Below are 27,432 nucleotides of genomic sequence, written 5' to 3' on the forward strand. Positions count from 1 at the left end.
TATGATTCCTCTCCATGTACTTTGGCCAAGAACCACCCTCATCCTTCCCATCTTGATCCACCTCCCTTTGATCATCCATTAGAAAATAAATGGGGTTCTGTGAAATACTAAAATAAAACATTGAAAAGTAATAAGGTAAAACAAAAGGTAACTCATCAGAGCTGGATAAAACAAACTTAAGGGAAAGAGCAAAGGAGACTCACTCATTCCTGTGCTTAGGAATCCCATAAAAACGCTAAACTGGAAGCCTTAACATATAGGCAAAGGTTATGTACAGAAATATATGATAAAAATTTTAGACCTTCTCCTGGGCATGCAGCCTATTGTTTGTTTCTTGGATATTTTATGTATTCACATTTCAAATGTGATCTCCTTTCCTCTTCTCTCAGACCCTCTCCCCTCCCCCGCTTCTATGGGGAATGCTTCCATTCCCTACCACACTCCTACCTCAACTCTCTGATATTCCTCTACATTGGGGAAAAGAGATTTGCCAGGACCAAGGCCTTTTCCTCCCATCAATGCTGGACAATGCCATCCTCTGCTACCTATGCCATTGGAGCCATGGGTCTCCCCATGTGTGCTCTTTGATTGGTGGTTTAGTCCCTGGGAGCTCTGGGGGCGTCTGGTTGGTTGATATTGTTGTTCTTCCACTGGATTGCAAAACCCTTCAGCTCCTTTAGCTTTTTCTCTAACTCCTCTATTGGGGTTCCCATGCTCAGTCCAATGGTTAGCTGCAAGCATCCTTTTTCTCTATCAGTAGGGCTCTGGTAAAGACTCTCAGGGGACATCCATATCAGGCTCCTGTCAGTCAGCACTTTTTGGCATCAGCAAAAGTGACTGGGTTTGTGGCTGCATATGGGATGGATCACCCGGTGGGGCAGTCTCTGGATGGCCTTTCCTTCAGTCTCTGCTCCACTCATTGTCCCTGTACTTCCTCCCATGTTCTTCTTTCTAAGGAGTGAAGCATGAATATTTTGCTCTTCCTTCTTCTTGAGCTTCATCTGACCTATGGATTTTTTTTCTTAGGTATTCCAAGCGTTTGAGCAAATATCCACTTAACAGTGAGTGCATGCTATGTGTGTGAATAGGTAGGGAGAGAGTGGGCAGCCCTGTCTAGTCCATGATTTTAGTGAAATTACTTCAAGTTTCCCTCCATTTAGTTTGATGTTGGCTACTGGTTTGTTATATATTGTTTTTACTCTGCTTAGGTATGGGCCTTGAATTCCTGATCTTTCTAAGACTTTCATCATAAAAGGGTGTTGAATTTTGTCAAATATTTTCTCAGCATTTAGTGAGATGACCATGTGGCTATTTTCCTTGACTTTGTTTAAATAGTGGATTATGTTGATTGATTTCTGTATATTGAACCATCCTTGCATCCCTGGGATGAAACCTACTTAATCCTGGTAAATGATCATTTTTTTTTGAAGAGTATCAAAACTTTATTTAAAATTTCAGACCACTTGAAAATAAAGACTATAATGTACTTGTGTTTTTATTGTGTAACTTAAAAAATGCTTTCAATTACAATTAGCCTTCAAGGGTCACTGCAGAGCTCGTCAGGTCTATTGCTGTGTATGCTTACTCTCTGGTGGCTGCGGGGAGGTAGGCTGCTGACATCCTTGATCAAATTAGCATTGAGTAGAGCATTATGCAGCTTCCATGTATTTGTGGGTTTCTGTTATTTTTGTTGTTATTGATGAACAGCCTTGGTCCATGTTGATCTGATAGGGTGCATGGGATTATGTCAATCTTGTATTTATTGAGACATCTTTTGTGACTAATTATATGTTCAATTTTGGAGAAGGTACCCTGTGGTGCTGAGAAGAAGGTATATTCTTTTGTTTTAAGATGAAATGTTCTATACATATCTGTTAAATCTATTTGGTTTCTAACTTCGGTTAGTTTCCCTGTGCCTTTGTTTAGTTTTTGTTTCCATGATCTTTCCATTAATGACAGTGGTGTGTTCCACTATTACTGTGCGAGGTGCAATATAAGCTTTGAACTGTAACAAAGATTCTTTTATGAATGTCATTGTCCTTGCATTTAAAGTTGATCTTAATGAATTTTTCCCTTGGGTTGACATTAGTGTTTTCTTAAGTCTGGAGGACATTTGCCCAGGATCTTCTGGCATTTTGGGACTCTGTTGTGAATTCTGATGTAATTCTGATAGGTCTGTCTTTGTGCGTTATTTGGCCTTTTACCTTACAGTTTTTACTATTCTTTCTTTGTTCTTTGCTATTACTCGTTTCTATTACTATTTTTATTATTATATGATGGAAAGATTTTATTTACTGGCCCAATCTATTTGGTGTCCTGTAGGTTTCTTGTATATCTATGGCAATCTCTTCCTTTAGGTGACGGAAGTTTTCTTTATGACTTGTTTAAAGAAAATTTCTGGCCCTTTGAGCTGTGAATCTTCACCCTCTTCTATTCCTATTATCCCTTGGTTTGATGTTTTCATTGTATTCTGAATTTCCTGGATATTATGGGTTAGGAGTTTTTACACTTTGTATGTTCTTTGATGTGGCACTGTCTTCTATAATATCGTCTACATTTGAGATTCTCTCTTCAATCTCTTGTTTTCTATTTGTGGGCTTTCATTCGTAATTCCTGATATCTTTCCTAAGTTGTCCATCTCCAGGGTTGCCTCCATTTGTGTTTTCTTTATTGTTTCTATTTCCATTTTTAGGACATAGCTTTTTTCAATTCTTTCGCCTGCTTGATAGTATTTTCCTCTATTTCTTCAAGGGATTTGTTTCCTCTTTAAAGGCTTCTACCTGTTTGTGTTTTCTTGTGTTGCATTAATGGAGCTAATTATATCCTCCTTAAACGCCTCTGTCATCTTCAAGAGATAGCATTTTAGGTCAGGTTCTTGGTTTTCAGGTGTGCTAGGGTATCCAGGACTTGCTGTGGTGAGAGAACACGGTTCTGAACATGTCAAGTTGCACTGTCTTTTGTAGCTTATGTTCATGAGCTTGCTTCTGGCCATCTTGTTTTCTCTGGTATTAACTGGTCTGAGTGTCTCTTCCTGGAGCAGGCTTCCTTGGAGGCAGAGAGAGCACTGTGACAGGGATTTGGCAGTGCTGTTTCTGAATCTGAGGGTCTTGAATTTCTGCCTAGAGCTGCTGTCCTGTGACCATGGTTAGGGGAAACTCCCTGTGTTCCTGGAAACTGCAAAACTTCTTACGGACAGGTAGGCTTTGGGTTCCAGGGACAGGATCTGCCTCAGTTGCTGACACAGATACAGACTGGAAGGACTGTGTCCCTGGTTAAGTCAGGCTTCCTATGTCCCTGGTTAATGCATTTCTCCTGGTAGAAAGGTAGGCTGTGGGGTATGGGAGAGTATTGGGTCTGGGTGGAGAAGCAGATAGATGAAAAAAAAAAAAGATGGAACTTGGGCAGGGCGAGTTGAGTAGGCTGGGCTCTGTGGGTGGCCCAGGTGGCATGGGTATTTGGGAGGGAGTTTCACCTGTGTCCCTGGTTATTCCTTACTTCTTGAGAGACAAGCAGCTGTGGGTTATGGGAATGTATCAGGTCTGCCTATCTGGTCTGGTAGAGGCAGTCAGGAAGGAGGATGAAGCTCGGTGAGGGGGAGTAGGTACCACATGAGCCTATTCTTAAAAGAATATTTTTTTCCCAGAGAGTCTCCCTTGGGGAAACTAAATTTTTATTTTAAGTTGTTATCTATTGGAGATTGCTTCTGAGTTAGGAATGGGAGGATGTATTCACTTCTCCTTTCAGCTATACACCCTCACTGATTTAGACCCATGAAAGTCCTGTGTATGCTGCCTTAGTATCTCTGCTTTCATATTTGTATCAGTCATGCTGAATCTGAGGTCCTTATTTTCTAAGTGATTTCCATTCCCCACCCCCGAACCTTTTTTTTTTTTTTTACGTTCTTATCCCTTCTTCCAGGTTGCCCTTTTTTTAATTGAATATTTTTTATTTACATTTTAAATGTTATTCCCTTTCCTGATTTCCCATCCATAAGCCCCCTATCCCATCCCCATCCCCCTCCTTCTGTAAGAGTGTTCCCCTCCCAAACCACCCTCTTTCCTGCCTCCTGCCCTGACATTCCCCTACACTGGGGGGAGGGGGCTTGGCAGGACAAAGAACTTCTCTTCCCATTGGTGCCCAACAAGGCTGTCCTCTGCTACATATGCACCTGGAGCCATGGGTCCCTCCATGTGTACTCTCTGAGTAGTGCCTTAGTCCCTGGGAGCTCTGGTTGGTTAATATTGCTGTTCTTATGGGATTGCAAACCACTTCAGCTACTTCAATCCTTTCTCTAACTCCTCCAATGGGGATCCCGTTCTCATTTCAATGGTTTGCTGCTAGCATTTACCTTTGTATTTGTCTCTTTCTGGCTGAGCCTCTCAGGAGACAGCTATATCAAGCTCCTGTCAGCATGCACTTCTTGGCCTCATCAATATTATCTAGTTTTGGTGGCTGTATATATAGGGGCTGGATCCCCAGGTGGGACAGGCTCTGAATGGCCACTCCTTCAGTCTCTGCTCCAAACTTTGTCTCCATATCCTCTCCTATGAATATTTTTGTTCCCCATTTTAAGAAGGACTGAAGTATCCGCACTTTGGTCATCCTTCTTCTTGAGCTTCACCATCTTGGTCTCATAGTCTGTGTCAGGTATGGATTACCTCTCTTGAAGTGGGACTTAAGTCAAATCGGATATTGATTATTCCAACAAGCTTTGTGCTGCCATAGCTCTGGTATATTGTGAAGATAGGACGCCATTATAGATCAAGTGTTTTATGGCAGGGTTTGGGTTTACACTTCTCTTTTGTTGTATGAGGAGTACATTCCTGTACCAAAGAACGTAGAATATACAGTGAAGATGCTATGTAGGCACTGGCTAGATAGTCCATGTTCAATTAGATGTGCATTGTTCCAAGCAATGTGACCTTACTGTCAATTTGTGGAGAGCAACCTATAGACTTGCTAACAGCCTGGATTATTTGAGGATTCTCATGGGAACATGAGACCCAGTTGACCTCTGGCCAGCAACTAAATTAGGTATAACCCAATCCTGGTACTGGAAACTCCATTTGGAGACAGGAGATTTTCAGTTGGATCTCTTGTCTTCTCTATTATATGGTAATTTTATTTGATCACTTTCATATGGGTATATACTTTAGGAAGATCCTAATATAATACGTTTCCATATTACACCACAAATGGCCCTTAATTTTAGCAATCTTCTTCTTGTTCAGAATTTTTAAAAAAATAACTCACCTACAATTTATTTTCTGATATTTCAGCACCTTTAATTCTAAAAAATTCTATTATAACTTATATTTCTTTTACATGAATATATTTTACTGCTTTATGATGTTAAGGATCAAGAATACAGATTTGTGAAGACTCTGCTAACACTTTACCATTGAGCTATATCTGAGCCCAATATTCACAACTTTTAATATTGTTTCTTTTAGGACAAACCACTTTCTTCTTTCTGTTGAAAAAAAATCAAGTTTTTTCATCATGTTTGAAATTTATAACCTATTTTCATCTGGAAATATTTTTGAATTAATTGAATGCTTAGGAACCCCATTTTATCCTTAAAGGACTTCCTATAATTTGGGTTTAAATACAAAGAAATTTATTTTTAGCAGTATTTTAAGCTTCTAGAGTAAATAGTCACAATACACAGAACACATCATATTAAATACCAAGCTATAATTTCAATCAAATCTGTTTCAGATTTTTTCTTAGATATGTCCATTAAAGGCTTGATATTTGATACATGTTTTGTAAAATGAAAAGAAATTCAAATAACAGTGTCAAGTATTCTGTGACCTTAATAAGTAACTAACCCTCTCTGAGATGCAGTTCACCCATAAATTGGAACCATTACCCTTAAAATGGAGGAAAGACTAGAAATTACATAACAGAACCAACAATAATTAACATCACATCCAATGTGGGAGAGAAAGTGCTGGAAAAATTATCATGGCAAATTTTCTTAATTATTCCATCACATCATTTATGTATTCATTCCATTCAAATGATACCAAATTTGGCTGCAGTGCTAACAGATATATTAAATGCAGTATAAGTAGTGGGAAGTAAAATGTACTTAAGGGCTTTGAACTCATGCCAGAGAACAAAGGAAACTAAGTAGAAAAAAAGTGAGGATGGAGAATGAATTCTGTAAGGAAAATGTGGGGAAAATGGGATGAACTATTTTAACTACTGTCTTATTTGTAAATGTGCTTACATTTGTACAGATTTTACTGGAGGGAAAATTGCATGTTTCTATAACTTTGGTGCATGAACACACATGCTTGTGTGTGTGTGTGTGTGTGTATGTGTGATGTTTTAGCGCACAGAAGAACACAAAACATTGCACACAGTATGCAATCTCTAGTTGAGATATATTCCTAAGCAATGCATTTTTTTTGCCACAGTGAGGCATAATACTCTTCCAATGCCAGAATCAATAATTGACATTATTTTACATGTTTTGGAGTTATTGACAGTTGTCTCTTTTAATGTATCTCAATGACTGGAGAAAACCAATACAGCATATGGAATAGGACTATTTGCTTCACTTCAGTGAATTAAGGAAGAAGTTGAACATCACAGCAAGAAAACTGTCACTTGGTTCTCAACGTTGTGCATGGAAGCTCTACATAAAGAATGACAAACCCAGCCTCCTTATGATGGCAGAGAAATTTCGGTATGTCCTTAATTGATTTGTCTATATCATATCATTTTTTTCAGTCTTGAAAAACAACAGCAAATCACAGTTATCCCTCCTGTTTTGAAAAACAGATAACAGATTATCCAGCAGCCCTTTCTGAAAAATCTCTTATCTCTAGATTCCCTCTCCCACTTTGAATTTCTGAATGGACACACGGTGCTGCTCGCCTAACTACAATAGCTTGGCTTTAGTTTTCTCAGAAGTCACTTTATTTTGAATTCAGGAGTGAAAGAGGAGAACACGGGCATTGACTGAACCTAGATTTCTAATACATTGATTGAGGGTAATAGTGCCTTGAGTAAACGTTGACATATAAGGCTGCTCCAATCACTATTGGAATGGATTTGCTGCCAAATGCCCTCACGCTGTGTAAATCTAAACTTTTCTGCAGTGATTAAGAGTGTACTTTCTTGGAGAATCTGTAGTTGTTCACCTTTCTTCCAAGTATGTGACTTACTCATTCTCACCTTACAGGTCCTAAATTCACAAGGCCTCATTTTCATCTGCAGCTAGCATTTCCTGTAGAATGTATTTTCCCTGGAATATAGGGTGTCATGAAGATTGTGATACAAATTAGAATGTACTTAGGAGGCAATGAATTCATAGATACTAAGATCAATTGCTATGTCTCAGACAAACTGTGACAGAAGAACAATATAGTTTATTACATTTTAATTTCATGTATTTGGAAAGTGTAAATATCTTGGCAATATTTGGCTGGATAGACTGTTTCATTATAATTATGTTAAAACAACCACATGCCCAATTTGTTGGATTAGAAAACATTAAAGGTAAGTAACTTGTCGACTAATTCAGAAACTTCCCTAATAATCAAGAACATAATATCTTTGCTAGTGCTTTACTTAGAGATGTAGGATTTAAGTTAAAAGTCATACTTTTAAAATCTTTACAATAATAGGGTACCAATTAGACCTTTAAACCTAAAATTTAAATTATAATGTGTGTGAAGACAGAAAGTCCAGACAGTGACTGACCATACTATCTGAAGATGCATCTTTTTTGTTGTTGTTTTGTTTTGTTTTTGGTCAGACTGATCTATTAAAATGTATGATAAATTTTGTTACGTAGTTGAATCTGTAAAGGCAGTTGAGTGCTTTGTGTTTATTTTTGAGACATTATATTTAAAAATTGAATGATTTATATTGTCTTAATACTTAAAGATTGATCAGCCTGCTAAGAGCTAAGATTGATCAGCCTGCTAAGAGTTATTGGGAAGACACTGGGATGATAATAAGGAAGGAAAGCAATTTCACCATGTTGTGTCATATATTAAAGAAAAGGTTTTTGTTGTTTTTGCTGTTATTGTTTCTGCTATTTTGTTTGTTGGTTCATGTTATGTAAAGACATGGTAACACAATAGACTGTGGTCCTGCATTTTTACTTGTCATCATTCAAAAGTCTCAGAACTATAGTGATAGGTGAAATAAGGTGTGTAATATGTTCTCAGAAGACTCACAAGACCCGAGTGAACCTTGTGCATACAGAAGGGAGTCTGTTTTTTGTAGCACAAACAACGGCACCCCACTGATATTTACATGCTTTGATACTCAACATCTCAAGTGAAAATTAGTTTGAACCATGTGCTTCTCTGTAAAAGTTCAGATATCACACTCTTTATTACAATGAAAATAATAATCTCTACTATAACATTTATTTATAGAAAAGTTTGTAAGTAAATGCCTGAAGGATGAATGAAAGGAAGAAGCAAAAAGGGGAAAGAAATGAGGATGGAGAGAAGAAGGCTTTGGAGGGAATATTCTTCTAGCATTAATTTCTTGAATACCACTCACTCATATTAAATGAAGATAATGAAAACTTGAATATTTCCAGATTTAGTATATTTAATTTTCTCATTTGTTTGCTCTCATTCTTTTTTAATTTTTATTTTTTATTGGATATTTTTATTTACATTTCAAATGTTATCCCCTTTCCCAGTTTCTCATTCATAACCCTCTATCATATCCTCCTCCCCCTGCTTCTATGAGGGTGTTCCCTCAACCACCATGGTTGGTGCCCACCTCCCAACCCTGACATTCCCCTACACTGGGGGATTCAGCGTTGGTATAACCAAGGGCTCTTCTTCCTATTGGTGCCCAACAAGGCCATTCTCTGCTACATATGCAGCTGGAATCATGAGCCTGTCCAAGTGTGCTCTTTGGATGGTGGTTTAGTTCCTGGGAGCTCTGGTTGGTTGGTATTGTTGTTCTTATAGGGTTGCAAACTTCTTTAACTCCTTCAGTCCTTTCTCTAACTCCTCCATTGGGAACCCCTTTCTCAGTTCAATGGTTGGCTTCAAATATCTGCCTCTCTATTTTCATGCACTGGCAGAGGCTCTCAGGAGACAGGTATATCAAGCTCCTGTCAGCTTGTACTCCTTGGCATCAGCAATATTGTCCGAGATTATTGGCTGTTTATGGGCTGGACCCCCAGGTGAGGTGGTCTCTGGATGGCCTTTCATTCAGTGCTCCACACTTTGTCTCTGTATTTCCTCCTGTAAACATTTTTGTTCCCTCTTCTAAGAAGGACTGAAGCATTCACAGTTTTATCATCCTTCTTGAGCTTCATGTTGTCTGTGGATTGTATCTTTGGTAAACGAGCTTTTGGGCTAATATCTACTTATCAGTGAGTGCATATCATGTGATGTGTGTGTGTGTGCATGCGTGCATGCGTGCGTGCTTGGGTTACCTCACTCAGGATGATATTTTCTAGTTCCATCCATTTGCACATTAATTTCATGAAGTCATTGTTTTTAATAGATGAGTAGTACACCATTGTGTAGATGTACCACATTTTCTGTATCCGTTCCTCTGTTGATGTACATCTGGGTTCTTTCCAGCTTCTGGCTCTTACAAATAAGGCTGCTATGAACATAGTGGAGCACGTGTCTCTGTGATATATTGGAGCATCTTTTTGATATATGCCCAGGAGTGGTATAGCTGGATCCTCAGGTAAATACTATGTCCAATTTTCTGAGGAACCTCCAGACTGATTTCCAGAGTGGTTGTACCAGCTTGCAATCCCACCAACAATGGAGGAATGTTCCTCTTTCATACTGTAATATATTGTTTGTTTCACCTCTGTTTGTTTTATTTAGATTTTTTCCCTTTCCAATGGTGTAAAATAAATGCTCATATGCAAAAGTAAAATCAAAACTATTAATGGGGGTTGAAGACTGACTCAGTGACTAAGGGTGCCTTTTCTCATTCCAGAGTTCATTTTACATCATCCACTCCTGGTAACTCAAAACTACATGTAACTCCAGCTCTAATACATGCCATGGCTTCTTCTGGCCTCTTCTGGCATGTTTCCAGGCTTGGGAGATACTCATATAGATACATGCACTATATATATATATATATATATATATATATATATATATATATATATATATGATTTTAAAAATAAATAAAGCGAAAAACAAGCAAAGAGCCAAAGGATGAATATATATGTTTCATAAAATTTGAAATTACACCGAGTGAAGGAAACAGAAATGGAATTTTAGCTTAGACTTAGAGGACAAAAGCAAGACCATCTTTATAGAAAAATGTGAAACATTAATACTGTGAGTTCCTTCAGTGTTGGTAGCTTTGAGGGGGAAAATATGACGTATGGGAAGAAGTGAGGAAGTGCACAGGATGAGAGCACATCCACAGAGATGAGTTCTCAGGACTCGTGAGCAGTCTATGCCCTGAGTTCATCACGTTTAATCTGTATTTGATGATGGAGTCTACTGTCGTATCATAACCACAAGTCCACGAAAGTAACCATCCCATAGTGCAAGTGACCATACGTCAACAGGGACACGTTAAACTCACAGTACCACTGGAACTACCACCACCCACCCCCAAGTAATAAAGGGCTTTTAATTTAATACAACAATATTTTAAGATTTATTCTAAAGAAAAATGAGAAAATATTCAGGGAAATGACATTATCTGAATTGTGCATTTGAAAATTCACTGTATTTATATGATATACAGATGGCAAATCCCATAGGTTGATTATTTTTGGAAGTGAAAGAAATCATTAACATTTGTGAACAAAAGAAACCCTGTGTTTCTTCCGAGAAAAAAAGACTACCAATTTTTCCCCATGGCAACCCAAGTTGAAAATAATATTACTGAAAAGGAAAAAGAATATTTTAAATTATAAAACAATATACTCCTTCTACTTTAATCATCTGTGAATTCTCTTCATCAAAATGACCATGGACACAGAACAAACACTTCAATACTGAGTATCAGATTCTATCTTTTCACAAACAACCATAACAAAAAAAAAATCTGATAGTTGGCTCTTACAAGGCTGAGTAACCACTGATCAGCATACTTAAAGCCAATATTAACACTAAGATTTCCTTCAAGTAACACAAAGTAGTTTAACCCCTAAGACTCATTAACATCCTGACAGATACTAGAGACTTGCAGGATATAGCTAAGAAGGTACTTTTATCACAGAATGTCCTTTCAGCTGAACAAAAAAGGACTGGCTTCTTTCTACATCTAGGTACTATATAACTATTGGAGAAAGGACAAACTTTCAGGTCCAAAATTCTACCTCATTGCCATGTCCCCATTGGTATCTATTCCCTTTATGTCAATTTCCAAACAACATCATACTAAATTATGTCTTACATAGTCATCACTACAAACACACACACACACACACACACACACACACACATAGAGAGAGAGAGAGACCTATGTGTACACTCACAATACACTTCTTTTTGCATACAAAAATTCCAGAAGTAACTAAAGAAATTTCAACCAAATGCATGCTACATATCAACCAAATGATTTTTTAAAGATAGAGGTTACATCACAATTCCAAAAAGCATGTGACATCAACTCATATAACAAAAAAGAATGGTGTGTATCATTTAATCTGTGCACTGGAACCACAAATATATAACATCCCCTCAGTGTTTTCCAAAATAGTCCTGTTATCCATCCTCAGTAGCCTCCAAAGATACTCTAACATTATTATTCATTTAAGGTGAGGGCAATCAAATCCGGTTCCTGGATGCCATATAATTCAAGCATCAACAGGTAAAATGGAACCACAATTCTCATTCATGTGAAGAAATGGATTAGTGTTGCCCACATTGAGAATGAGCATGTTTGTCATAAATGACAAGAAAAATAACAGAGACCCAGACTCTGTTGATAATTTTTCTTCTTCTCAACAAGCTATAAATCCAGAGTAAATTAAGGACACTTATTCCATTTAGAATAAAAGTAACCCAATTGTAGATTGCTAGGATAAAATCTTGGTAAGGCCAACTTTCCATTTTAACTAAGATTTTATGAATTCTTCTCAAGTTAAAAGATTGATAGTATTGGTTCAATTGATAGGGAAAATAAATTAGCATGGTTTTTAATCCATTCTTTCCATATGAACTAAGCTTTTTCTACTATATCTCCACTATAGTCAGTAAAGTCATGCACATCATATAAACCTGGATATTAAGTTCCTAGGACACATATGACTAATCCATTCTACATGGTGAGCTGAATGTCATTTCGTCACTGTACAGTGTAGAGTCTATACCAAGTGAGTTCCATTGGGATTGCAAGAGATTTGATCTTTCAAATCAAAGCACAACAGGGCAAAATAAAACAATCATAAATCCTCTGTTTTGGAAGAATTGTTTTTATATTATAAATTTTGTGTTATGTTATATTATTTGTTAGACAAGGAATGGAAAGGCAGAATCACAAATATATGCAATGTATTACTTAGGTACAAATTAGTACTGATCTGTGACATCCAAGGTGCTTTAAAACCAGAAAAAATAGAATGAGAAAGATACTCTTTTTTAGCCAGATTAACAAGTATACAAATATTGGGGGGAGGGGATAAAGGGTTTATGGATGGGAAACTGGGAAGGGGGATAACATTTGAAATGAAAGTAAATACATCCAATAAAAAAGTACAACGAAAAATAAAAATAAATTAAGAAAAAACAACAAAAAATCCCGCAAATATTGGGGCTATTATTAAATATCAAATCAGCAGAAAATCATTTTAAAGGCAGGTTGAATAGCTATAAATACTGTTTCCGTAATTGAGGTAATAAAATAAAATTGTCTTTTATTTATTCATTTCAAAAAATGAAACAAAATAAATTTGTGGGTATTTTTTGTTAGAAGTCTAGATTTTATATCTGATTAAAGACTAAGATTGAGACTAAAGAAAAGTTGTTCAAAACTCAGGAAAAGCTCAAACCCATTAATAAATAGGTAAGGACGTGTAAGTTTGATGGAACAACACAACTATAGCAGGATTATCAGGTACTTTGTCTCGTGAGATGACTCAGTCTCAGTGAGTTCTTTGAGATTTTTCCTGCAATCCTGATAACCAGAGTTCAATTTCTAGAACTCACATGTTAGAAGGTCCAACTCCCAAAAGTTGTCCTTTAAGCATGAGTGTGCTGTGGTACACATAAGTGAACACGACCACACACAAACCTACACATCCAAATAGCTAAATAGATTTATAAATAAGTATGAAAAGTATAAATAAGATAGAAGCTGCAAGAACATAAAAATGTTAAACGTCCACAACTTCACTTTAGTCTAAATGTGTAAATTATATCACATTTCACAAGGAATGTTTGGGCTCTTCTAATAAATAAGTAGAGTTCTTGCAAAAATTAAAAACCAACTGTATCAAGAATATAGAGTAGAACTTATAATGTCATCTATTCTGGGCTTCCTAGTTGCAGGAATAGAGAGGTAGATTTTCATTTAATCAGATATGTGATTAAGCAAATCAGTTTAATGAAGACAAAGATGACTTGGAATAACAAATATACATATAGCAATGACTACAGTCTTTACTCTAGAACTTGAGCTTAGATTTTAGGCACACGAGGAGGGCAAGCAAACAGTGTGAGCCTCAGAAGACTCCCTGACCTGCTCTAAGGACAGGTGATCTGAAGATATTTAGCTTTGGATCAGACAGAAACAAAGCTGTGACACATCAAAGAAAGTTATTATTACTGATAGTGACGAAACCTAACATGGACCTCTTGGACTAAAGAGGCAACATAGATAAATAAGAAGACTTCTGGAAAAGACAAAGTAAATAAGATGATGGCATATGAGCAGGATGATGTGGCCATGTTAGTTATATAGAGGGATTTTTGAAAACCCTATCAGTAAAGAACTAAAATGTTCAAAGTATGTGGTAGGAAAATATGGGGCACATACAAAACTAGAATCATTCAGACGTCTTTTGGAGGTAACATCCAATAGACTTAGAACGAGTAACCAGAATAAAGATGGTAGGAGGTGATAAATTGAACAAAAATCTCAAAGAACTCATATGGTCATTTGAGAACATGGTGGAATGCTGGGCTGCACATCCTCATATGAAAGCAGGAGGTGAGCCAGTAGTCATATTTCATCAGGTACTTTATAACATGTCTGTTCTGTCAAGTGATAACAAACATAAGAGACGTGTTAGAGGCATGCTCTTCATCACTGCTGTTCACTCCAACTTCTTAGATGACATAATATATGCTTTGGTTTGATTTTTTGCTTGGTCATACGAACTAAACTTTTTGATCACACACACACACATGAACACACAAGCATGCACGCACAGACACACACATGCACGCACACATGCACATTTTGTCAGAAGAATTGGCCACTTCTTCTTGGTGAACTCAGTAGAGTTTTTGAGTCTTTTTTGAATAAACATATCTTATCACTTTGCTATTGCCTCAGGGTTTTACTGCTGTGAAGAGACTCCATGACCAAGGCAATTTTTGTTTGGACAATATTTAGGTGGGGCTGGTAGGCAGGTACAGAGGTTCAGTCCATTATCATCAAGGCTGGAGAATGGCAGTGCCTAGACAGGCATGGTGCAGGAGGAGCCGAGAGTTCTTCATCTTCATCCAAAGGCAGACAGTACAAGATTATTTTCCAGGCTTCTAGAATGAGAGTTCTAAAGTCCATAGCCAGAGTGACACACCTACTCCAACCAGGCCACACCTCCTCACACTGCCACTCATTGGGCCAAGTATATATGAACCAGCACAATTATAGTACTTTGAATTTTTTGGAAAGATGCTCATTCAATCTGTTCTTCCAAATCATGATTTTAAGTACAGCAATAGCTGCTTATAATATAGATGCATTATTAAAAATGTTGTAAATTTTTTGTTCAAGTCTATGGACTTTTTTAGAGGTGATTTATTGAAGCCTGATTACCCAAAGTGGTTCATTACTCATACCTGTTGTCCCGGATATTCTAATGGATATATGAAGATTAGAAATCTCATGGCAGTTTGCAAATCAATATACACGTCTTGCTATAATATCACACACCCGTACTAATTTTATTTTAGTTTTTGGCAAGTCAACAAATTAAATTTTAACACACACTTATACACTTGTGCTACTGTTCATATTTCATTACATATATTGAGTAGCCCCTGTTATTTTTCGTTTTGACAAAGTTACAATATTGTGGCAAACGTGTCAGCTAAAGGTTTTGTTAACTCTGTCAACTAATATGAAGGATATGTATCTGGTTCTTATTTTAAGTATTTTTGGTTTATTTTATTATCCTATGACTATGAGTGTTTTGTTTGCAAATGTGTTTGGTAACTGTAGATGTCAGAAGTAAGCATCAGATTCATTGGAGTGTGAGTAACAGCCAGGTCTGGGTAGCCATGTGCATGTTTGAGGTCAAACTTGGGTCTTCTGCAAGACTAACAACTGCTCTTACCCATGGAGATATATTTCCAGCTTCTTATTTTAAAGGTGAAATAATTTTAATAACCTAGATATCTCATGACCAGGTTTTCAGTTTGACAATACATATTTCTTTCTAAGAACACAAAATCAAATCAATAGTCAGATTGATATCATGCTTATACAATTAGTACTTCACATTTGCGTATATTTTCTAATGGTATCAGCCTACAAGCTACAATATTTTATTTCTTCCATATTTTGTTACTGTTAATAATTGAGGAAGTTTAAACACAGCCAAAATATGTTAAGCATGTTTGAAACTACCACGAGAATCCCCTTGCTTTATACAATTAATATAAACAAATAAAAAGTAAACTACAGCAAAAATACAAGGCACAAAAATCCAACTTACAACTGATTTATGAATATGATGAACGTTTAAGTCGGTTGAAGGTATTACTGCTAGTTAACTCTGCTCAAAGATCTGGCATCTACGTCTAAGTGGTATTTTTAAGTCTTTTGGCTCATTTACACTGTTTTTGGATGAAATGTAGCCTCTTTGTGAGTATTTCCTCAGGAGGAATAAAGAAATAATATAAATTTTTAGGAAGTGTAATCCATGAAAGGAGTAATTTGTGCATTTGGAGAACGTTGTCACTGTTCTGCTCAGGAGGACCATCTGATATCATTTTGTGGCACATAGGTTAATCCATATTCTCTGCCCTCTGGATAGGAGGAGCAGAGTGCTGCCCTTGGAAGCATTGCCTACCGACTTGGCAGTAGTGAAATCCACTTGGCCTGAGTTATGGAGTTATTCCAGCCCCGAAGACATGAAATCATTCAGGTTTCTACAAAGGAATAAGAATAGCAGTGCCCCAAAGCCCTCATTTCACACACCATCACTCAAAATATCTTCAACTTTTACAACCTATTTTAAACCCCATTCATCAGCACTCTCAATATTGGATTCAGGGCATGCTTCGATGCTGCTGCTGCTGCTGCTGCTGTTGCTATTTTGTTTTAATTACCATGATTGTTATGATAGCACAATTAACATTTTGATTAGTCTTTGTATATAGAAGGTTTAAGGAAAGCTAAACTACTGGCAGGTATCCTTCCTCTTATTACATTGAAATTTGCTCATTTTGCATACAGATTGAATGGCCATCTGTCCCAATTTCTCAATCTCCACATATACGCATTTGACATGGAATGCATTCGAAAAATATGGGTTAGTTCTTAATATATATAAAAGCACATGGTATTTGAAAATAAGGCATGCAAATTGTGGTAACATGAAATCAAATCTCAATACAATATTCACATGTATACATATATCTGCATTATCTACTTTGCATTTTCAGTCTATGTGTTCACAGTGCTGCTAACCCTCTGATCTTTACCAAGGAAATAAGGTACTAGGATGAAGAGAAGAGCATATGTTTGTTTGTTTAATACCAGCACCTGCTTCATTAACCACCATCATAATCACTACCTCCTTCTATGCAAAACAGGTGAGTAAAGCAATAACCCATCCATGTGGCTGCCGTTAGACTCCCTTTATATCCCTTCAATTGAGAAGTCAAGATAGAACATCCACTGATGTTCATCCCTTTTTTGGTTATTGCCTAACAGCATTGGCTGGGAGCCTCTAGAGTATGCCTAGTTAAGAAAATAAAGGATGCTCATAGAGTTAAATGAATAGCACGCACATTCCTAAACATCCATTATTCTCTTTGTTGTTCAGCGTTGGATCATTGCTTGTTTTCTTCATTTTAAACATAGAAAATAACATGTTTAATGTGTGTGTATGTGTTTGTGTGTGTGTAAGAAGGAGAATATATACAAATACATGTGTGTGTGTGTATGTGTGTGTGTGTGAGAGAGAGAGAGAGAGGGTGTAAAAGAGAGATAGGGATCAGAGGAAGGGAGGGGTGGGGAAAAGAGGGAGGAAGAGACAGAGAATGAGACAAGAAACACAGAGACAGAGAGACAAAGAGAGAGACAGAGGTGAGAAGGAGAGGAGAGATACAGCATGTGTGTAGTTCAGAAGATGGCTGGTCAAATTCAGTGCCTCTCTCTCTCTCCCTCCCTCCCTCCCTCCCTCCCTCCCTCCCTCCCTCCTCTCTCTGTCTCTGTCTCTGTCTCTGTCTCTGTCTCTGTCTCTGTCTCTCTCTCTCTCTCTCTCTCTCTCTCTCTCTCTCTCACTCTCTCTCTCTCTCTCTCTCCTCTGTCTCTCTCCTACCTTGTTTCCCAGAAATCGAACTCAGGATGTCTGTCAGGATCGGCTGCAAGCCTCTTTGTCAGATGAGTGCACTGCAGTTCTCGTTTGTTTTTGTTTGGTTTTTCAAGATGTGGTTTCTCTTTGGAACATTGGCTGTCTTGGAATTTACTCTATAGCCAGCTAGCCTCAAACTTAGATCCTCCTTCTGAGTGCTGGAATTGAAGACACTTGCCACTACTCCCTAGGCCTGATTTTAAAGCTAACTATAAGGAAACAAAATCACCATCCTTAGGTAGTTTAATCTGTTTCTAAGAAGAAGGGGAAAAAAGTGGCTGGATTGAGAACAGAGATATAGAACTGATTGAAGAACAGGAATTTGATTTTGTTTTTTAGACACATAAATAGAATTTAGTTTAACATGGGAAAAACTGGATTTTTCTTTATTAATATTCCAAGTACTAGGAAGCATATTTACATTGTAAAGATATAATTTTATACTAAATATTGGATATTTATATATTTGAATAAAACATAAAACTTAACTGACAATTTTTCTAGAAGTTTTCGATCTACAGTATAAGCAAATGTTTGATTCTTTGTTATGTCTCCTAAAATGAAATAAGCCATATGTTTCATCTATAATACATAAAAGCTTTGGCCAGATTAATTTAAAATATTCTAGTTTAACCTTTCTAAACAGAGGTTGACAGTAACTTTAGATAAATATGTATTTTACTTCATTAAACTCGTCATTAATGAAACACATAGTCTCCACATTTCCACAATTCACCAAATATATTCTCATTTTAAGTATAGCGCACTGCTGCAGCCTCTAAACAATATTCTAATCAGTCTTTGCTTGCTCCCGATTGTTTATAGAATCAGTCTGTATCCTGAATGAAACTAAGAGAGTCAATTAAAAAGATAAACCACACTTGTACATTAGGCACAATGTGAAAATTATCACACAGCCATATGGTTTACTGGCAATTCTCACTATAGAACATAAGTTAAGACAGAATCATATTACGCTGTTCAATTTAGATCAGTTTGTATCAGCTTCAAATGGAGATACACAATATGGCTGTATCTTAAAATAAAAAATACAAAATAAAAAGGAGTTAAAAACAAAGAAAGGAAAAGTCTGTGCTGGGACTTTCTTCAGTTCCGCTGCTCTATTGGTGCAAATATCATGAAGTAGTGTTAAATATTTATATTTATTCTTTCTAATGTTAATGTAGATAACAGTATTTATATTTTTTAATTTCTGTTTTGGTTTTTGTGTGTGCACACGGTGTGTTTGTCTGTGTGTGCTGCACGTAAACAAGTAGACATATGTGTAATGAAGGATGTATTTTTGTAGAAATGGAAGACGAAAGTTTGTACACTGTGCTACTGATGCAGGCTCAGGATTGCAATGAGCAACTGTTTTGAGTTTTGAAAAGTTTGATTCTGTATTCATAATTTTACTGGAAAAAAATGGCAATTATGGGGATACATGCGCAAATTAAGCCTTCCCATGCTCCCGTATATGTCTCTCTCTTTGTTTTCTAATACTCAACATGCATTATTGCGCTTTGGTCTAGGGACTTGGCATACCTTTTCTATGTTAGCTCAATACAGTTATCTATCTGTCTGTCTATTATATATGTCTGTACATATTTATCTATTTATCTATCATCTATCTAGGTAGGTAGTTTTAGAATTGCTTTTTCAAGATCAGCTCTGAGAAACCTCTTCTATTTAACAACTATTGAATCTTAGCATAAATGAAGATGGCATTAAATTTAAAGTGTTCATTTGCACAGGAGTACTTGCAAGCTTTAAAAAGAAATTAGAGTATTGAATCTACCAGCCCGCCTCTAGTATTCTTCTCACTGTTATGACATGAGAATTTGTTGAATTAACATTCAGCAAATATGTTTGACAGAGGTCAGTTCACAGCATATTAGTGTTAGGGTTGGGAATATAATATAATTCCAATGATTTGGGGTTAATGTTTTTAAAGCCTCTTTGAGTTTCCAAACATAGACCCTAAGCTTCTTCAATTCTTCAATATCAGGTTCTCATGTTGAATTGAACCTTCAAATAAAACTCACCCTATGACAGATTATTAAGATCTTTCTTTTTTGAGATATGTGCTCCTGTAGACTCCCGTGGCCCAGAAACTAAATACAGCTGGGAATGACCGTGAAATTGTAGTTTTCCTTCCTCTTCATTACTGATGCTGACATTAAAGGTTTGTGACATCAAACTGGGTATCAGCAGTACTGAGAGCTGAGCCAGGGCTGAGGGAGTTCTAGGCAAGTTTTCTTTCTATCAACTGATCTATTTCTGTAGCCTTGGAAATATTTATTTAGATGATAGCATTTAACATTTTAATAAGATAATACTATACTCAAAGTGTCCTAAAGAGGACACTGTACTCTTTTCTTCACTGATGAGAGTCAAGTGTTCAAGATATTGTGTAGGTGTCTCAGGTAGAAGATTGATTCAAAGCCAATTATATGTATATATATACATATATACATATATATATATATCACATCTTAGTTAGGGGTCCTACTGATGTGATCAAACACCATGAGCAAAACCAGCTGACTGGGCTAAGTGGCTCTTTTAAATTATAAAGACACGTGCTCCACTATGTTCATCGCAGCCTTATTTATAATAGCCAGAAGCTGGAAAGAACACAGATGCCCTTCAACAGAGGAATGGATACAGAAAATGTGGTACATCTACACAATGGAATATTACTCAGCTATCAAAAACAATGACTTTATGAAATTCGTAGGCAAATGGTTGGAACTGGAAAATATCATCCTGAGTGAGGTAACCCAATCACAGAAAAACACTCATGGTATGAACTCATTGATAAGTGGCTATTAGCCCAAATGCTTGAATTACCCTAGATGCCTAGAACAAATGAAACTCAAGACGGATGATCAAAATGTGAATGCTTCACTCCTTCTTTAAAAGGGGAACAAGAATACCCTTGGCAGGGAATAGAGAGGAAAAGATTAAAACAGACACAGAAGGAACACCCATTCAGAGCCTGCCCCACATGTGGCCCATACATATACAGCCACCCAATTAGACAAGATAGATGAAGCAAAAGAAGTGCAGACCGACAGGAGCCGGATGTAGATCGCTCCTGAGAGACAGAGCCAGAATACAGCAAACACAGAGGCGAATGCCAGCAGCAAACCACTGAACTGAGAATAGGTCCCCCGTTGAAGGAATCAGAGAAAGAACTAGAAGAGCTTGAAGGGGCTCAGGACCCCATATGTACAACAATGCCAAGCAACCAGAGCTTCCAGGGACTAAGGCACTACCTAAAGACTATACATGGACTGACCCTGGACTCTGACCTCATAGGTAGCAATGAATATCCTAGTAAGTGCACCAGTGGAAGGGGAAGCCCTGGGTCCTGCTAATACTGAACCCTCAGTGAACTAGATTGTTGGGGGGAGGGTGGCAATGGGGGGAGGGTGGGGAGGGGAGCACCCATAAAGAAGAGGAAGGGGGAGGGGGATGTTTGCCTGGTAACCGGGAAAGGGAATAACACTTGAAATGTATACAAGAAATACTCAAGTTAATAAATAAATAAATAAATAAATAAATAAATAAATAAATAAATAAATAAATAAATAATAGAGGAAGGTTCTGCAACCTTTTAACTGAATCTTCCATGATTCTAAAGCCAGAATAATTTGGGCAAAATTTTCAAGTTTGACTTCCTGCTTGGGCTGAATCTTGAAACACTGGAATTACATTTACAGGGGCTTTTGTTAATTACTTAGGTCTTTTTCTTTCACAAGTTAGAAGCTTACCTGAGTCTTGACCCAAAGGTACTCTTCCCTTTATTCCAATGGACATTTACCCTATCAGTAGCGGTAATTTCCTTACCAATTCTAACCAGCTAGCTTGCACAAGCCACAGGGCTAACATTTAACTGGCCAATGTATATTTCTTCTCAAATATATACATTTTGTATTTCTTTCTGCCACATGTATTAGGATGACTACTAATGGTCATGCACCATAGTCAACCTAAGGATATCTTGAAATTTCCACTAAAGAAATTAACATATTCCTGCTATTAGTCTCAGCAAGTTCTCACTATATGAGTAGAAAGTAGCCAAATTGTTTTACATAATAACCCAAAAAATGTCTGTAGCAGAGTTGCTAATTTTTCTCACCTCTGAACCCTCAATATCAGCTTCCACATTCTACAGTTTTCAGCACTACTGTTGTACATTACTAGGATGTTCTATTAAGTTTTGCTGATAGCATTTAACTCCTTTATCTGTTCAAAGCCTTAAACCCTTGAACGTTCTTTCAAAAACATAACACCGTTACTTTATTCAAAGCAATAGCCCAATTCTTGCTAATAGCTTCTGTCCTAGTTGTCTTTCTGGTGCTGTGACAAAAGTCCATGACCCTAGGATATATATAGAAGGAAGGGTTTGTGATTCCAGAGGCACATGTGTTCATCACCATGATAGCAGGGAGCATGGCAACAGGCCAGCGGATTTCCTCTGGAGGAGTTGTGGAGAACTCATGTCTTGACACACATGCAAGAGTAGAGAAAACTGAAAATGGCACAAGACTTTTAAAATTTCAAAGCTAACCTTCAGTGGACACACTTCCTCCAGCAAGACCACACCACCAATCCTTCCCAAATAACCACCAACGTTGGACTAAGTATTCAAATGCTACCTCTCATTTAGTCCACCATGTCATTTCAATGTTTAATTGGTTCCCCTGCTATTGTAGCAATGTAACTTTTATACACACACACACACACACACACACACACACACACACACACACACATCTACTAGCTTCTTCCAAACTTATCTCCTATGACTTAAATGTTAATTCTCTGAGTATATTTTTCTTCATAAATAATGTTTGATAAAATCAAAAGGAGTAATAACTGGTTTTCACAAGGGAAACATTCACATCCTATGGTTTGGAGAGTTTATGGTGGCACACCTATCCTGGCAAATCCCTGCTCAAGTTTGGAGCAAGAAACTATGAACAAAGAAGAAAAGGTGTATGCTTGCAGGAGCTTTCTGAAAGGTCAAGCAGGGCAGCTTGACTGAAAGGGTACAATATATCAAGCAATTGTCTGAGTAGGGAAAGAACAGAGGGTGGCGGGGTTCAGAATTTTGTGTTAGTGTCTTGTGATGTGAGTGGCCTGCTGAAGAATTCCAAAACAAGTTAACCATGAAACCAAGGAAATCTGGGATACCTCAGTTAGGAGAGTGTGAGAAGTATGAATGGATCCATCCCAGATATGACCTAACTCTTAAACTGGTTTATGGTTTTGAATTACATTTCTCTTTTGTGCTTACTACTTGCAAACAAGGAAAAGAAACATGAAAATACAGAATAAAACTAAATTTCCATTTGGCATCTGATTCCCATTACACATTTGAGACAATTCACATACTTCTCTTTCAGGAACAAACGAAAAAAAATGAGTTAAGATTTCTTAAATGAATAGAAAAGAAATAAGAATATTTTTAAAAATTTTCAGTAACTAAGAATTTTTTATCATATTCAAAATTAGTCCCGAACACTTCTCAAATCCACCCCCACTTGTCCTTCCCTTCCAACCCACTTTCTCTCTGTTCATATTTTCTTTCCATCAAGACCAATTAGTGCTCCCCAAACAATCTTGAATATATGGTCATTTTCTCGAGTGGAATTCATTTATCAGAAACTGTACCCCTTGATGAATCTGAGTTTTTCCTCTCCCAGCAAATAATTGTCAACAGGTCTACACCTAGAGGTGTGTTTCATGATCGACTCCCCTCTCCATCCAGGTATTTGATCTCTCTTCAGCTTGTAAAGGCCTTGCTTGTGTTCTTATAACTATCGTTTATATTTGAAAAGGTCTGCCATGTTATTGTAACCATATGTTTTGGCTAATTTATTGTGTTCTAACCTTCACATGAATCCATTCCAAACCAGATACATTTGGCATGTGAGAAAGAAGGTTAGAGGGGAAAGGGGGCATTGAGCTCTTTAGACCACTTCCTGCTGATTAAGGTTGTCAAGTTCCTAGGGGAAAGTCTAATCTTTGTCATCAAGATATCTCAACCAGCGATCCAGGAACAGCAAAAGCAGGAAAAGAGCAAGGCTACAGGAGTAACCAGCAGCAGCAGAGTGAGACACAGCTACTGTCTCTCTTGGGGTCTCTGGCCTTTTTTATTACCTTCTCAAGCATTTCTCCAAATCTCTTGAATAGCCATTTCAAGAACCTTATAATTTTAACTCCCATCTATTCACAGAACATCATTACCTGTCTTTTTGTACTGTCTAGGAACTGTTCTTTTCCTGAAGCACCTTGGCCTCCCTTGATTCCCTGAACATCCCAGCCAATATGAAATATCTATGCATTCAGAATCCATACTTTTGTGGAGCTTCTTGCCTACTTCCCTGACTGGAACACTCATGTGTCTCTTCTTCTAAGGAGATCCTTTAGACTATATGTTAGACACTTCCCTCTTTTCTGAATCTCATGGGCACCTCAGCCTGTCTTGGTGATATCCCTGATCACACTCTTACATCATTATACCTCACCAGATATGGGCTTTCGGGCACCTCTCCATTCCAAGGTCATACTTGCCTGACTGCATTTCTGAAACATTCCTATCCCTTTATAAGTCTAGAGTATCCAGTGTTTTCTACATTCATTTGTATCATAATTCTTCACCAGGCAAGGGGCATCTCTGCTCCTCTCTAACACCAGGGAGTATGTTATTGGCAGGATTTTGAAGTTTCAAAAGCCCATGTCATACCATTTTATCTCTCTGCCTCCTATCTTTGAATCATGATGTTAGTTATCAGCTACTACTTCAGTACTGTACATAATTGTCTGCTGCCGTGCTTGTCCCCATGATGGTCATAGACTCTACCCTCTACAACTACAATCTTCAAAATCAAGTAGTTTTTCTATTCTTTGTTTGTTTGTTTGTTTGTTTGTTTATTATTGTTACCAGGTCTTGGTTATGTTTTATTACAGCTGTAGAAAAACAACTATGACAGAAGAACCTCAGCCAACTTCTAGTCCGCAAACAACCTGACACATTTCTATTTGTGGGATATCGCAGCCCATTTCCAGACTGAGAGCATTGTGGTTCATTTGTACTTATTGGGCATTAACTGTTCTACACCTCATGAGAATCACTCATTCTTCCCGTTCGCTGTGGATCATGTCCATTCATCTTGCATCTCTATTGGTACAGCTCTGGCAGAGCCTTTTAGGGGACAGCTACACCAGGCTCCTATCAGGATCTTGGCATCAGCAACAGTGTCTGGGTTTAGTGTCAGAAGATGGGATGGATCCCCACGTGTGGCAGTCTCTGGATGGCCTTTCCCTCAGTCTCTGCTCCATTCTTTCTCTCTGTACTTCCTTTTGATAAAATTATGGAGGTGGGTGGGGACACCATCTTTCAACTTGGAGAGGTGCCTGTCCACTGTACTTGTTCTCTACAGGTTCTGTTTCACCTTTGTTGGGTATTTGGCTAAAGTTCTTCCGGTTGAGTCCTAGGAACCTCTTGGGTCCCTGGCATCTGGGACATTCTAGTGACTATATTCAGTTCCCTCTCCTTCACTACTGCACTCCTACTTTCAAGTTCCCGACCCTCTGTACTTCTCCTCCATCTCCTTCCATATCTGAACTGCCCCACCTTGTTCTGCCCCCTCTTCTCTGCCTCCCACATCTCTCTGTTCCTCTAGTTCCCAGAAATTATTTCCTTTTCCCTACTGAGTAGTACTGGGACATGCAAACTTTGGTGTGATCTTCTTACTCCTTGAGTTTTAAATGGTATGTGAGTTGTAGGATGGGTCTGCTGACCTTCTTTGTGGCTACTATCCACTTATCAGTGAGTACATCCATGCGTGTTCTTTTGTGACTGGATTACCTCACTGAGCGTGACATTTTCTAGTTCCATCCATTTGCCTAAGAATTTCATGAAATCATTGTTTTAATATCTCAGTAGGACTCAACTGTGTAAATGTACTACATTTTCTTTATCCACTCCTCTGTTGAGGAACATCTGGGTTGTTTCCAGCTTCTGGCCATTATAAATAAGGCTGCTAGAAACATACTGGAGCATGTTTCCTTGTTATATTTGGACCATCTTTTGGGTATATGTCAAGGACTGGAATAGTTGAATTCTAAGGTAGAAAATTTTTCCATTTTCTGAGGAAACACCACACTGATTTCCAGACTGGTTGTACCAGCTTGCAATACCTGATCAGAACACCAATGGTTTTTGCTCTAAGATCAACGATAGACAAATGGGATCTCATAAAATTGAAAAGTTTCTCTAAGGCAAAGAACACTGTCAATAGGACAAAATGGCAAGGAACAGATTAGGAAAAGATCTTTACCAACCCTACATCTGATAGAAGGCTAATATCTAATATATAGAAAGGACTCCAGTTAGACTCACAAGAATCAACTAACCCTATTTTAAAAAATGTGATATAGAGCTAAACAAAGAATTCTCAACTGAGGAAATCTCAAATGGATGAGCAGCACCCAAAGAAATGTTCAACATCCTTAGTCATCATGGAAATGGAAATCAAAACAACCCTGAGATTCCACCTCATACCAGTCAGAAGGGGTACGATCAAAACTCAGGTGGCAGCAGATGCTGGTGAGGATATAGAAAAAGAGGAACACTCCTCCATCGTTCGTGAGATTGCAAGCTGGTACAACCACTCTGGAAATCAGTCTGGCAGTTCCTCAGAAAATTGGACTTAGTCCTACCTGAGGACCCAGAGACATCTCTCCTGGGCATATACCCAAAATATGGTTCAAAATGTAACAAGGACACATGCTCCACTATGTTCATAACAGCCTTATTTATAATAGCCAGAAGCTGGAAAGAACTCAAATGTTCTTCAACAGAGAAATAGATACATAATATGTAGTGCATTTACACAATTAAGTATTACTCAGCTTTATAAACAATAAATTCATGAACTTCTTAGGCAAATAGATGAAACTAGAAAATATCATCTTGTGTGAGGTAAACTAATAACAAAAGAATGCACATGATATGTACTCACTGATGATTGGATATTAGCCCCAAACTTGATATACTCATGATACAGTTTACAATCCACATGAGGCTAAAGAAGAAAAAAAAAACAACATGCGGATTCTTCAATCCTTTGTAGAAGGTAGAACAAGATACCCACGGGAGGAAATAGGGATACAATGTATGGAGCAGAGACTGAAAGAAAAGCCATTCAGGGACTGCCTCATGTGGGGAGCCAGTCCATATGCATTCACCTAAACCAGTCACTATTGGGGATGCCAAGAGGTGCATGCTGACAGGAGCCTGATATAGCTCTCTCCTGAGAGGCTTTGCCAGAGCCTCACAAATACAGAGGTGGATGCTCACAGCCAACCATTGAACTGAGAATGGGGTCCTCAATGGAGCAGTTAAAGAAAGGTCTGAGATAGCTGTGGGGTTTACATCTCCATAGGAAGAACAATATCAACCAATCAGACCACCCACAGCTTCCAGGGACCAAGCCACCAACTGAAGAGTATACATGGAGTTACTCATGGCTCCAGCCACAATGTAGCAGAGGATGGTCTTGTTGGGCATCAATGGGAGGAGAGGCCCTTGGTCCTGTTAAGGCTAGATGCCCTAGTGTAGGGAAATTTCTGGGCAGTTGTGGGAGGGAGTGGGTGTTTGCATAGGGGAAGCACCC

The sequence above is a fragment of the Rattus norvegicus genome, chromosome 9, assembly GCF_021556685.1.
Source record: "Rattus norvegicus strain SHRSP/BbbUtx chromosome 9, alternate assembly SHRSP_T2T, whole genome shotgun sequence".
NCBI classification, from domain to species: Eukaryota; Metazoa; Chordata; class Mammalia; order Rodentia; family Muridae; genus Rattus; species Rattus norvegicus.